We start from the raw sequence: 11,742 nt of genomic DNA, 5'->3' as shown, positions 1-11,742 counted from the left end.
ACGCTGCAAACAAAAAGCTGAAAGCTGCACTGGGCCAGAGAAAAAGTTGCGTTGTCATGTGATGATAACGTTACATAAAGCAGGGGTCTTGAATGATGCGTGATTCACATCTGTTGGATCTATATCTAGCAGCCATGTGGGGATGTGAAACCGAAAACATGTGAAAAAAAACATTTCAGATGAGGAGCGGCTATCTGCGCAGCTGCCCATTATAACAAAGACTTTTTGATCTCTCTCTCTCTCTCTCTCTCTCTCTCTCTCTCTCTCTCTCTCTCTCTCGTTTCTCGCTGACAGATATCTATTAAAAGCCGCTGCTGACGTCAAAAGTGTCCGCCATCTTTGAGGAGCGCTGCTTTGCCCCCATTGAAGAAGAAGTGAGGAGGAAGCAGCCGACGCGCAGTGCCTTTGCAGCATCCCAGTCTTGTACAGAGAGAGGCGGGTTTCGCTCAGCTGCTGGTATACGCAGATATTTCCTCCAATACTGACTGCGGGGCACCGACACCAGGCGCAGGTAGGACTGCACATCCTTTCTGTCTACCTCTCTTTTTTTTATTATTATTACATCTTTATTCTCCTCTATCTTTCTCTATTTTTTCTCTCTTTTGCGTTTGGAGCGGCGGATGTTTGAGAGCGAACGGCAGGATGTTGATCTTTCACACTAGAAAAGATTAAAAATCAAAAGCTGTGTTTTGTCGTCGTGGGGGAGAAAGGTTTGTGGTGATGTTAGAAGGAAGGAAACAGGACGGGGGGACTGAATGTGGAAAGCGCAGTGAGCAGCCGAGGATAGATGCGGTGCGCTATAATGCGTAATATTCACTTGTGGGCGTTTTCGGCGTGTTTCAGCACCTCGGACAGCGCCGCGGGGGGAAAAGCACGCAGGCGCAGCGCGCACCGGGGACGGCGGAGGAGCGTGCCTCTGCGCCGGGGCTTCTGCCTCTTTTCATCCCCCGCTTTTTTTCCTTGATTAAAAAAAAAAAAAAAAAAAATCAGTCTCACTTCCATCTCAAACCCGACAGCAAGCGAGGTAGACGCGGCTGATGTCGCAGCGAGATGAGGAAGCGTGAATCAATGTGGTGCACTCAAAAAAAAAAAAAAAAGGGGAAAGAAAAGGCGCAAAATAACATAAACAACATCAGCAGCGCCACGTCCCTGAAAACCCGAGCAGAGCAGTCGGCTGGTGATGTTTTTCTAGATCTGAGAGAGTGTCATGTTGTAAACTGCGCCATGGTAGATGTCGGCGGGAGGGTGGCCGATATAAACAGGAGGGAGGAGGAAGGGGAAGGGGGGGGGGGGGCGTGAATGCGACGCTCCTTGATTTTTATATAGTGATTTTTTTTTTCTTCTTCTTTTTAACGCAGTCAATGTGTATCCTAATTCTGAATCCGTGAGCGCAGAAATATCCTGCTGATGTTTAATGTTGAGGAAGAAGAAATGTGGGGGTGGGTGATTGGGAGGGGGGAGGGGTGGGGTAGGGGGGTGTCGGGGAGGACCATGGTGATACCCGCACTATGACACCCCATCCCCCCCCTCCACCACCCCCACTCAGCATCCATCCATCCATCTCCATTCAAAACCACCTCTGCCCCCCTCCCCATGCTGATCCCCTCACGAACGTGGTCCCACATCGGTCTCCCGGTTCTGACATACATTTATCCACAGATAAAAGTTTGTGACGTTGCGTGCACATGTGGCGTTTTCTGGCTGTGTGTCAAAACGAATCCGAGCCTCTCCCTGCGTGTGTGATTTTTTTTTTCCAAATTCTGGAGGCAGACCTGGTCTATTTCGCAGTACTTGATCACAGACGTCGTGTGTTGAATGTTTCGTTTTAAGGTGCACGGATGCTGCCTTGCACAGTGCACAATGAGTGAGAGGTGTACCTGACCCCCCGCTCATGCAGGTCTTCGGGTTCGATGATGCGACAGATTAGCCGTGTTGCTGTTGATCTCTGGCGCACCTGGAATTAGATCACATTACCACATGGCTGCGTGGGCGTCGCTGACTGGCAGCAGCTGTCTCTTGAGGTTTTGACCGAGCGGTTGGCACATCAGCCGGACGCCTTGCCACGGGCACTGAAGCAGCGACTAAAGGACACACGAGTCCTTCAGGGATTGAGATTTTTATGGCGACACAAACAAATATGCAGCGGGACTTTGGATGCGGCGGGCTGTGGATTCATGACAGAGGGAGATTATTGCCCACAGTATTTAAAAAAAAGCCCCTCTGATGCCAGTCACTGCTATACCATATCATGTTGCATGCAGCGTGCTCTGTTTAGACTGCAGAGAGGGAGAGAGACAGAAGCAGGGAGGGGGAGGTGGTGGTGCTGGTGCTGGTGGAGGGAGGGGATGTCGGGCCTATACTGCATACATTGTCGAGGGGCTGCCGTGTGGATAAATGGTGACTCACTACACCATCACCACTCGCTGATTGTTTCTTGGAAACACCCTGGCCATTGTTCGTCTCACGCCTGCTCGTGTCGTATCTGTCCCGCTTCACATGTGCACGAAACGCCGCCGGAACGCAGCCCGGCTGATTGATGCCGACAGAACCAGCCAGCTGCGCATTGCGTTGTTTTGGTGCAGGTACTGTTTGATTTCCCGTGTCTGGAAGCTCGTTTGTTCCAGACAGCACTCTCACGTGACGTGCACCGACTCCTCTTTCGCTGTAGCATGACAGTGTTTTGCTTTTTACACACGATGACATTGGGTGAAGAACATGCTTTTTACTACTCAACAGATGACGATCAAGCTCCAAATCTGTTCAGTTTGTAAATCCACAGGGGGGAGAGAATGGAGAAAGGGCATCAAGGGCTTGTTTTCAAGTCCCCTTGAACCAGAAACCAGATGACGGCCTGCATCCCCTTCAGTGAAGTGTGTGTGTGCTGAAAGCCGACTGCGGTTGTTTCGCAGCGCGGCTCAGGTTTTTTTAGCTGCATGACAAAATCCCCCTCATCGATTCAGCAGAGACTCTGTCGCATTAGCAGCTCTGAGATGTGCCAAAGATTCCCCGCGGTGGTCAGATGTGCCTTTCTCTCTGTTTTTTTCGTGAATGGTGACCCATATTCTGGGTTATAGGTCATAGGAAGGCTCGTCTGACCAGGATTTCCTCCCACGATGTTTGCATTATGATGACTTCAGTGCTAATTACCACACATTAGATACAGTAGGCTATATTTCACAGAGGTTAAAGATTTGAAACTGCATTTGTTACAAAAAAAGTCTTCATTTCATTGACAATTGTAGGTCATGAACTCGCCCTGAGCTTTCTTGATGAGAGATGAGTAAATAGTACAGCAAGGCAAAGTTCAGCAGCCACCAGCTTGTGGTTTACTGTAAAGACAAAGCAAACAGAAGTTGGAAGCAGCTTGCTAATCAAGCAGCTCGCACCTTCTAGCTTGTTTGTTTAGCTCGCACCAGAGCCGGAAGGTAAAGAAAAGAGTGCAGGATGATGAACACACGGCGGTTTTACACTGAAATTAAACCTCATGAGTGCTGAGGGTTTGATTTTTATTACCTGTAGACAGGATGCGCTTTTCTGTGTGGGTTATCCAAACAGGCTGTTAGCATTAGCAACAGACAGGAGAGCTCCATGTTTTTCCATGTTTGTCTGTTTGAACAAAACCAGACCCAATCCGGTGCCATGGAGATGATTTCAGACACATTTCATGCGTTCTGATTCAGGGTGAAGTTAAAAGAAAGTGTTGTTTTTCTCCGAATGTGTCAGCGACGTGAGCGTAAACAGCTCGGCAGCGGGGTGAATGGCAGGTCGGGTTCAGAGACCGCGTTGAGAGTTTTTTGTGTCCACTCAGCCCCCGCGGGACCACCTCTCACTTTCTCAAAGACGCTCCGCATGTAAACAAAAACAGAGGAACAAAATGGCCACCGCTGCAGGCTGCGGCCTTCAGAGACGAGGCGGCGGATCGTTTTCTCCTCCTGGTGAAGCATCACTTCTGACTTTATTTCCTCTCTGGGACACTTTACAGCATCTTCAGAGCATTTTCTCCTCCTGCAGCAGCCGACAAGCAGCATATAGTCAGCTAGCATGGTTCATAGATGTGACATACTTGTAAAATCTCTCTTCGGTGCTAAAACCAGCTTCTCTAAATTTAGTTCCATTCATCTCCTCACAGAAAGTTCATCTTAGCTCCCAAGTGATCTTTTCCCTTTTTGAAGCCTGAATGATAATAATAATAATAATAGTAATCAAAGGAGTGGAGGATTTCACAGTTAAAAGCAAACTGCAGTGAGAAGGTGATGTGTGCTGGCAGGTGCTGTCAACGTCTGTCCACCAGACTCTTCTCATCCATGAAAGTAACTCAGGGAGAGAAAATGAAAATGCTTAGAACAATTTGAAGTGGGGGGATGGAAAAAGAAACCAGAATGATTTCAAATGACAGATGAGAGCTGAGATGATCACTTAAAAACACATCAGGATCATTTGGTTCTGTTTTTTTTTTTCTTTGTTTACCAATGATGAATAAAACCACTAAACCAAAACTTTTCTGACAAGTGGACACATCTACTCAGCAGTGTATACCGTAAATGCAGTATAAATGCTGGTCTGCTCCAGATTCTGAGCAGACAAGCTCCTTGGACCACACCTGTGATTTCCGGTGTCCCTCCAAAAGGGTCCCATACCCCAAGTTGGGAACCACTGCACTGAAAAAGGAGATGCAACATTTGGTTCATGCACTTGGACTATTTTCAAGCATATTCATTAAAATAAAAGCTTTATTATAAAAGTATTTTGTATATAACAGCAGTGACAATTCAATTTAAAACTCTTTGGCATCAAACATAAAACATATGAATATATGTAAGCTATGCTAAAGTCATGCTATAAGTAAACTTTAAACGATACATATAATCACATGATCAGTCAAAACAGTAACCGTGACTTTTCTCTCTTTTATGAAAAAACTAAATTATAGTAGTATATCGCTCATTAAAACAGATGGATCGACGAAGAATAGATGAATGGACGGATGGACAAACATTTCTCCAGATTATAGACCGGTTTGCTTGAAAACGAGCGGATGGAGCTAATCGGTGACTTTATTTCTTCGTATTATCCTTTGAAATGAAGCTAAGTCAGTCAGGTAAACAGAAACACCCAAATAAAATCATCACTGGCCCACATCAGTTTCATATTTCCACACATACATGTGCACTTTGAGGGTCAGATTTCACTACAGTGAACAGATATTTCACACACACAGTGTGTGTGAGCTTTCAGTCTCACATTGACATATCATTTTCACCGCTCCATTAGCTGCATTGTATCGTATTTGTAAGCCTCCATTTCTCTGAATAACAGCGTTTGTGTACATCTTATCCACGCGTCGCTGGAGCGCAGTCTGACGTGACTCAGGCTTCAGGCTGAGCGTCACACGGACGGCAGTGTGTGTCCAGGTGTGCGGACGGTGTGTCCGTCCTGTCGAGCGCTCACACTCGTGGGGGACGTGCACGTGGGGTCTGTGTTTGTGGGCTCCCTGCTGTGTAATTTACGATGCTGCAGTGCAGCTGGGCAGGCTGTGGCTGCAGCGTTTCCTCTGCGATGCTTCTTCAGAAACACGGAACGTTTCCTCCGTCAGACGTGTCCGAAGGGGTTCCAATCCATGGCTCTGTCAGCAGGCTCGTTATCTGTTTTTGATTTTGTGTTTCAGGGTTAGTCTGAAGTCCCAGGTTGTACTGTGTGGATTGCTAATGGAAGATTATGTGCTAATATCAATGAATGAATGAATGAATGAATGCTCTGAAATGAATGAAAAACAAACAGTATCATCACTCCTGAGGACTATAGACCTTTTTTTTCTGTGCTTTCCTTTCATTAATCTTTAACTGTTTTTATTTTTTTTCAGATTCTTTTTTTTTCTGATTTTATTTTTTTCTTTCTGATTTATTTAATTCACTATTGAACAATATTCTTTTTATATTTCCAGTATTCATTGGCTGTTCACAACACCTTCATGAGGCATATCTATGTTTAATTTAACTATTGAGCAGCTTTAAATGTTTTTATTTCTATATTTTATTCTGTTGAATCGGTATCTCAGACAATAGAAGGAAGCAGAGGTGTGATTTGATATTTTTATCACCATATTTGTGGTTGAACTGTCCTCTCAGTGCCTCTAATAGCTTTTTAATGTTTTTTTATGGTTTCTGGAGTATTTTAATTGGTCAGACTTGTCCCTGTGGGATAAACCTGGAGAGATGAGAAGTCCTTCATATTATTCTGTCACTATCTGTGAAAATATGTGGGAGAAGAAATAGTACGAAGACAGAAAATAATCTGTAATTAAGAGTAAAATGCTGGCACACTGCACCAGCTTCATGTTAAAATGTTGGTTGAGAGCATGTCAAACATCATAGTGTTTCATAGCAAACATACAGTTCTGATTTGAGAACACATTTCCTTACAAATAAGGAAAATTGTAGATCATTTTAGAGATGATCTTTTAATGCACGGTGCATTCAGAATGACAGCATTTTAAATTTGAAACAAGACTTGCAATTAAGAAGTTGCAGTTAAGAACTTCATTGCAATTAAATCACAAAAATATGTGGGATTCATTAATTCAAAAAGTTCTTATCTCATTCCAAGGCACAAAGACGTTGAGAACATCTCTGTAAGTGTTTGTATTTACAGTGACTGAGTTTGTTATTGTCACATATCATTGAGAACTTACATATAGTTTCATTGATCACTGGATGTAATCAGTTTAAAAATGTACAACAGCATGCAGAATGACGGCCTGTTTGCAGAATTCGTTAATGTTCTTACATTTTTTACTTAATTTTACTACAAAAACTATATGTTGGTGCTTTTTAATTGAAGGTGATTTATTTTGTTGTTGTTCAGAAACATCATCAGCTGTTTTGGGTGCAGGTTTAAGAGTTACCACACTGGGCTCCATCTCTCTCTGTTGAGGATTCCTTATAAAAACAAATCTGGAGGTGTGCTGCATGTTTCGCCTCCGCATCGCCTCGCCCTGATGTTTATTGCCTCATAAAACAGGAAATCCACTGCAGGATGGCTGTCCACCAGATCTTCTGCTGCATGCTGGGGAACACCAGCAGCCCTCCGCGTCACGTTTTGGCTGAAACAGCCACGTGGTTTTCACTGTGGCCGGGTGACGGTGACGAGCTTGGGGGACGGCGGCGTGTTTCGGCGCTGATTCTCCTTCCCCTCGTGCTCTGCTAGCAGGCTGATGAGCGGCGGTGCAGCTCGGCGCCGACGGCGGCCTTAAATCACCTCCCGCCCTTCATGCGTCTGGCCTCCGGTGGAGCCGCAGCATCACCTGTCTGAGCTGCGGTTGTGACGATGGAGGCAGTTTGTACATTAACGAGGAATGAGACGCTACTAAAAGCGGCGCTTCCTGGATTCATCAGCGGTTTCTGAAACACCAACATCCACCCTGATTTATGGTAAAAGGGAGCAGAGCTCAGCGAACTCCGCCTCCCCTCCCCTCCGGGCGAGGCTGGAGCACGTCTTGTAGGATTTACGTATGTGTTGTATAATGTGCCCTGCAGGCCACCATGATCCAGATCGTGTCTGAGCGCCTGTGTTTCTCCACACGGAGGGAGTAGTGCTGGAAACCCTTGTGCAGCTTTTATAGTGAGTTTATTCATAATGCAGGGTGTGATTGTAGTAGAGGGGAAAGAACTAAACCGATTTCCAATCCAATGTGACGTTTAATAGTAACAGGTATGACAATACCTCATCTCAAAAAAGTTTCAGTACTTCCAAGTCCAAGTTAAAATTACAATACTTGTGTACATTCTTTTTTTTTTTTTTTTAGCTCTTTCTTCATTGATCTCAATCGGACTTTTCCCACATTTACTGTAGAATTCTTTAGCTCTCAGTGAGACCTAGAACATTTAATATGAAGACACACAAATTTGCAGTTCAAATATGCACAATTGCTATGTCATTTTCCACTGTTGCTCTGGATTTTTAAAGCTGTTTCTATGCTCATAAATAAAGAGCTTCATTGGTCATAAAATTCCTGCAAAGTCTTTCAGGATTTGAAATTGTCTGAAAGTCAAAGTATGTTTTGTAAAATGTTTAAATTTACATACTTGAAAAGATTTCTAAACCATATATAGTTGTGAAAAAAACCAACAAAAAACCAAATAATATATTTTGGAATAATGCCTAAAAATACATACACTATTAAAACATATAACAACAAACTGTAATTAAAGTATAGTGGACTAATAATTTGTCATAAATACAGCTTGCAATTTGAACTTTTTCATAATAGTTTTCAATAAATTGATTAACATAATTTCAAATTAAATGAAATAAGACTTCAAATTGGGACTAAACGTATTTAAAGTCTGATAATATCTGATCATGATAGTATTAAAGAAGTGAAATATTAGTTATTGAAATGCAAATTTGGAACAATAGTTGTGTGGGAGTTTCCATAATGTTGTTGACTTTCTGGTGCAGGTAGTGATATAGATTATGTTTCCAGCTAGTTTCTAAACTTACTGGTTCGTAATTCATCCATAAAATGTAAAAAAAGAGGAAACACTAATATATAACCATCACACTGCTTTATTCACCACCGGCCTAACAAGTAAAGCCAAGATCAGTTCTGGATTGACTTCAACATGAGGATAAAGAAGTGAAATGACACATCTGGGCTGGTTTTCAGTGTCTGCTGTCCAGTGTGAGAGTCGGGTGGGCTGCTCCTGTTCGGACCCTCAGACTCTACAGCGATGCAGCCCTGACCCTCTGAAAGCTCTGCTCTCTCTCACGCTCACGTCACAGTGTGGCTCTTCAGGCTGTCACGGTTCCTGGAAGGACGGTTCGGACTCATTGTTCTGTACCGTCCAACATCAGAAACACTCACATGATCCTGAATTATAAAGCCTTCCAGAGCAGAGATGGATTCTTTTAAATTATGAGGCGACTCTTGAAGTTGCAGCATGTAAAGTGTCAGTGCGTTCGACTCTGCAAAACAAAGAGCTGCTGTCTTGTTTTCCAGCATCACAAAGATCCATAGAGAATCCTCTCACACTGACAGCTAAGGAGGGCAACAAATAAGCCAGAAAACATTTTTGCCATCAGTTAGTTATATTTTACTTTTTTGTTATAAGTATGGGACATTTATCTAAACCTTTATGGAGCACTCATTAAATTCACTGGGATATTTTCAGATGAAGTACTTCATTGGCAGTAGAAATACTATTTCCCTGAAATTCTGTGAGGGGCTTTTTATTCACTGCCCAGTGTTTGTGTTTGATGTTACAATGTTTTTTGCAAAACAAAAAAAAAAAAACAAAAACAAAAAAAAAAAAAGTAGCCCAAATATCACTTTTTAGATGCACTGGGTGAAAAAACAAAACAGTATTTCTGTCAAGAGAAATGTGATGCAGAAAAGTTCTTGCACAAGTTCTGTGTATGTCATTTGTAAATATTGTGTTAAATCTGATGAGTGAATAGATAAATTGACCAAAATCAAACATATTTCACAGTTTATGTGCAATGTTTTTGACGGACAAAGCAGAGAAATGATCCCGTAGGAGTCTGATTTACAGTAAAATCCATGTTTCCTATGAATGCAATCATGCTCCAGTTGGACTTTTTTATGTAGAAAATCAAGAAACGACAATTTGTTCTCCACGGAACTTCTTACTTTTGTAGTCTTCTTGACATTAGTCTTTAGTTTGTTTTTGGCACATTCGATGTTGAAGACGGACTGAAGTCTTTTAATCCAGGACTGTGATCAGAGTCATCTTCATTTAAAAGCAACACGATAACCAATTAAATGACTCTTTCCTTAAATATAACATGTTATCAGCTAAAAATCCGCGCTCTCACAGCTCATCACTGCATTTCATTTTTGCATGATCTTGCTGTTTAGTGTAAAACAAGTGAGGAACGCTTTCATAATAAAAGTCTTTCTGTCGTTTCTCCCTAAGAAAAAGGATTGAGAGTAGATTATGTACACATTGATTTGAAAGTTGTCAGTTGTGTCTGATTTAAAGGGACAGGAGAGATATTAAAAGGCGAGACGGAGATTGGAAATGTTGAGGCGCAGCAGCTGTCGGGGGTTTGTAATCTCCCTGCGGTGGAGTGTAATTGGACAGGGTGTGAAATATGCAGAGGTAGGAGTGCGCAGGGACTGGAAATAAGGCCATCTTCATATCTTTTATTGTTGCTGTTGCAGCAGAGGCGCCGAGGACGGTGACGGATGGACGGACGGGGAGCTGGAAGCGCCGACGTCCTGTGAAACATTCATGAGCTCGCAGCGCCTCGGCTCCACATTAGCTCTTTCTCATTACAGATCAGTGTGGTTCTGCTCCGATAATTGCATCTAAACCTTCGACGGCCGCCGCGCAAAGTCACGTTTACACTGCGCCCCGCCATGAATTAACTCAGCAAAGCATGTCGAGAAGTGTTGACCGTTCACCTGAATCATGCTTCGGCCTGCAGAGGGCACGACCCTTGACGCCATCCACGTCAGACACGGGCGCAGTTTTTAGCGGTCTGTGGAGCCGCCTGTCTGGCAGATGTTTGGAGGAAAATGAAGGTGTTGATTACATGAAGGGTCCAGTCGCGTCGCTCATCCTGACAGATGGAGTTAGATTAGTCTGAGGAGGAGGCGGTCGCAGGGGGCAATAACTCATTTCACTCGGGGCAAGTTATTAACGCCGTAGCACAACTGCTCGGATCTGGTCCATCAGTGATTTAGTGCCTAATTATTTTGTAAAGGGTAAAGGTTAAGGTGACACCCAGCACGCACATTTACTACTACAGCAACATTCATGCTGTTATAGGAAGCGTTAAGCTCCTCACGCATTCAGAAACTAAGCAGAAAGCTGAACAAACTATACTGACAACAGAAGAATAAATATTTTAAATACTGTATAATGTGTATTTTTCATGCTCTGTTGTGCATATTGACGGCACAATAACCATAAAGTAGCGATATATTGCACAGCTCTAATTATAAGATATATTGGTTATTAGCTGATAAGAATTATTGACATTATAAATCAGTTCGATTCAGGCTTATTTTTTAATATTACACACTGTAGATTATAAACTTTTTGTATTAAAGAGAGAAAGTGGACAGTGCTTTAAAAGTTGATGTCAGTCAAATCTTTAAATTTATTGTGAAACTTTTACAGAGTAAATGAAGAAGGGCTGAAGCAGGTGAAATGTTTTCTTTCCAACTGCTGTATTTTCTACATTTTTATAAAGAGTAACCATAAACCCAAATCACATCGATCAATTACCATATTAACCTTTGAAACGTGCCATAATGTAACATCTTTATGGTGATCTAATAAACCAAACTACAGCAGTAATAGAGAGAGGGGCTTAATCCTTAATCCATCTAATATCCTTGATGCAAAAACCTGCAAAATAATATTTTATTTCCAAGAAATACACTTTTATTTGTGTATTATTTTTACATTATCAGCTGTGAATGCCAGTTTAATGATGTACTTACCTAAAATGTTTTTAGGTAAGTAGTATGACAAGTTCTTTCAATACTGGATTTGAAAATGGTTAAAAATGTGACGTTTTTGGCAGACGTTATATCATTGACTATCACTGCATTACTGCTACTAAATGGATATAAAAGTCACTATCAGCACATGTATGGCTCAGCCGGTGATGTATAGTTTTAATATGCGAATAAAGGAAATCTGGATTTCTGCCAACAGTTTCTATGCCCAACCAAACTGCCGTTAAAGTCCAATATGAACTCATGAGGCG

At 42.6% G+C, this 11,742-nt stretch overlaps 1 protein-coding gene across 1 annotated transcript in view; it reads left to right on the top strand.

The window, feature by feature from the left end:
- The first annotated feature begins 335 nt into the window (after positions 1 to 335).
- The window catches only part of snap25a (synaptosome associated protein 25a), a 31,535-nt gene continuing 20,128 nt past the window's right edge, over positions 336 to 11,742 (top strand). Inside the window, exon 1 of the mRNA XM_030109557.1 lies at positions 336 to 511. The gene's annotated coding sequence lies outside the window, so the exon portion shown is untranslated. The remainder of the gene's footprint in view (positions 512 to 11,742) is intronic.

Source organism: Salarias fasciatus, chromosome 15 (genome assembly GCF_902148845.1).
Source record: "Salarias fasciatus chromosome 15, fSalaFa1.1, whole genome shotgun sequence".
NCBI classification, from domain to species: domain Eukaryota; kingdom Metazoa; phylum Chordata; class Actinopteri; order Blenniiformes; family Blenniidae; genus Salarias; species Salarias fasciatus.
The sequence above is the reverse complement of the archived record's forward strand: the minus strand, read 5'-3'. Positions and strand labels throughout refer to the sequence as shown.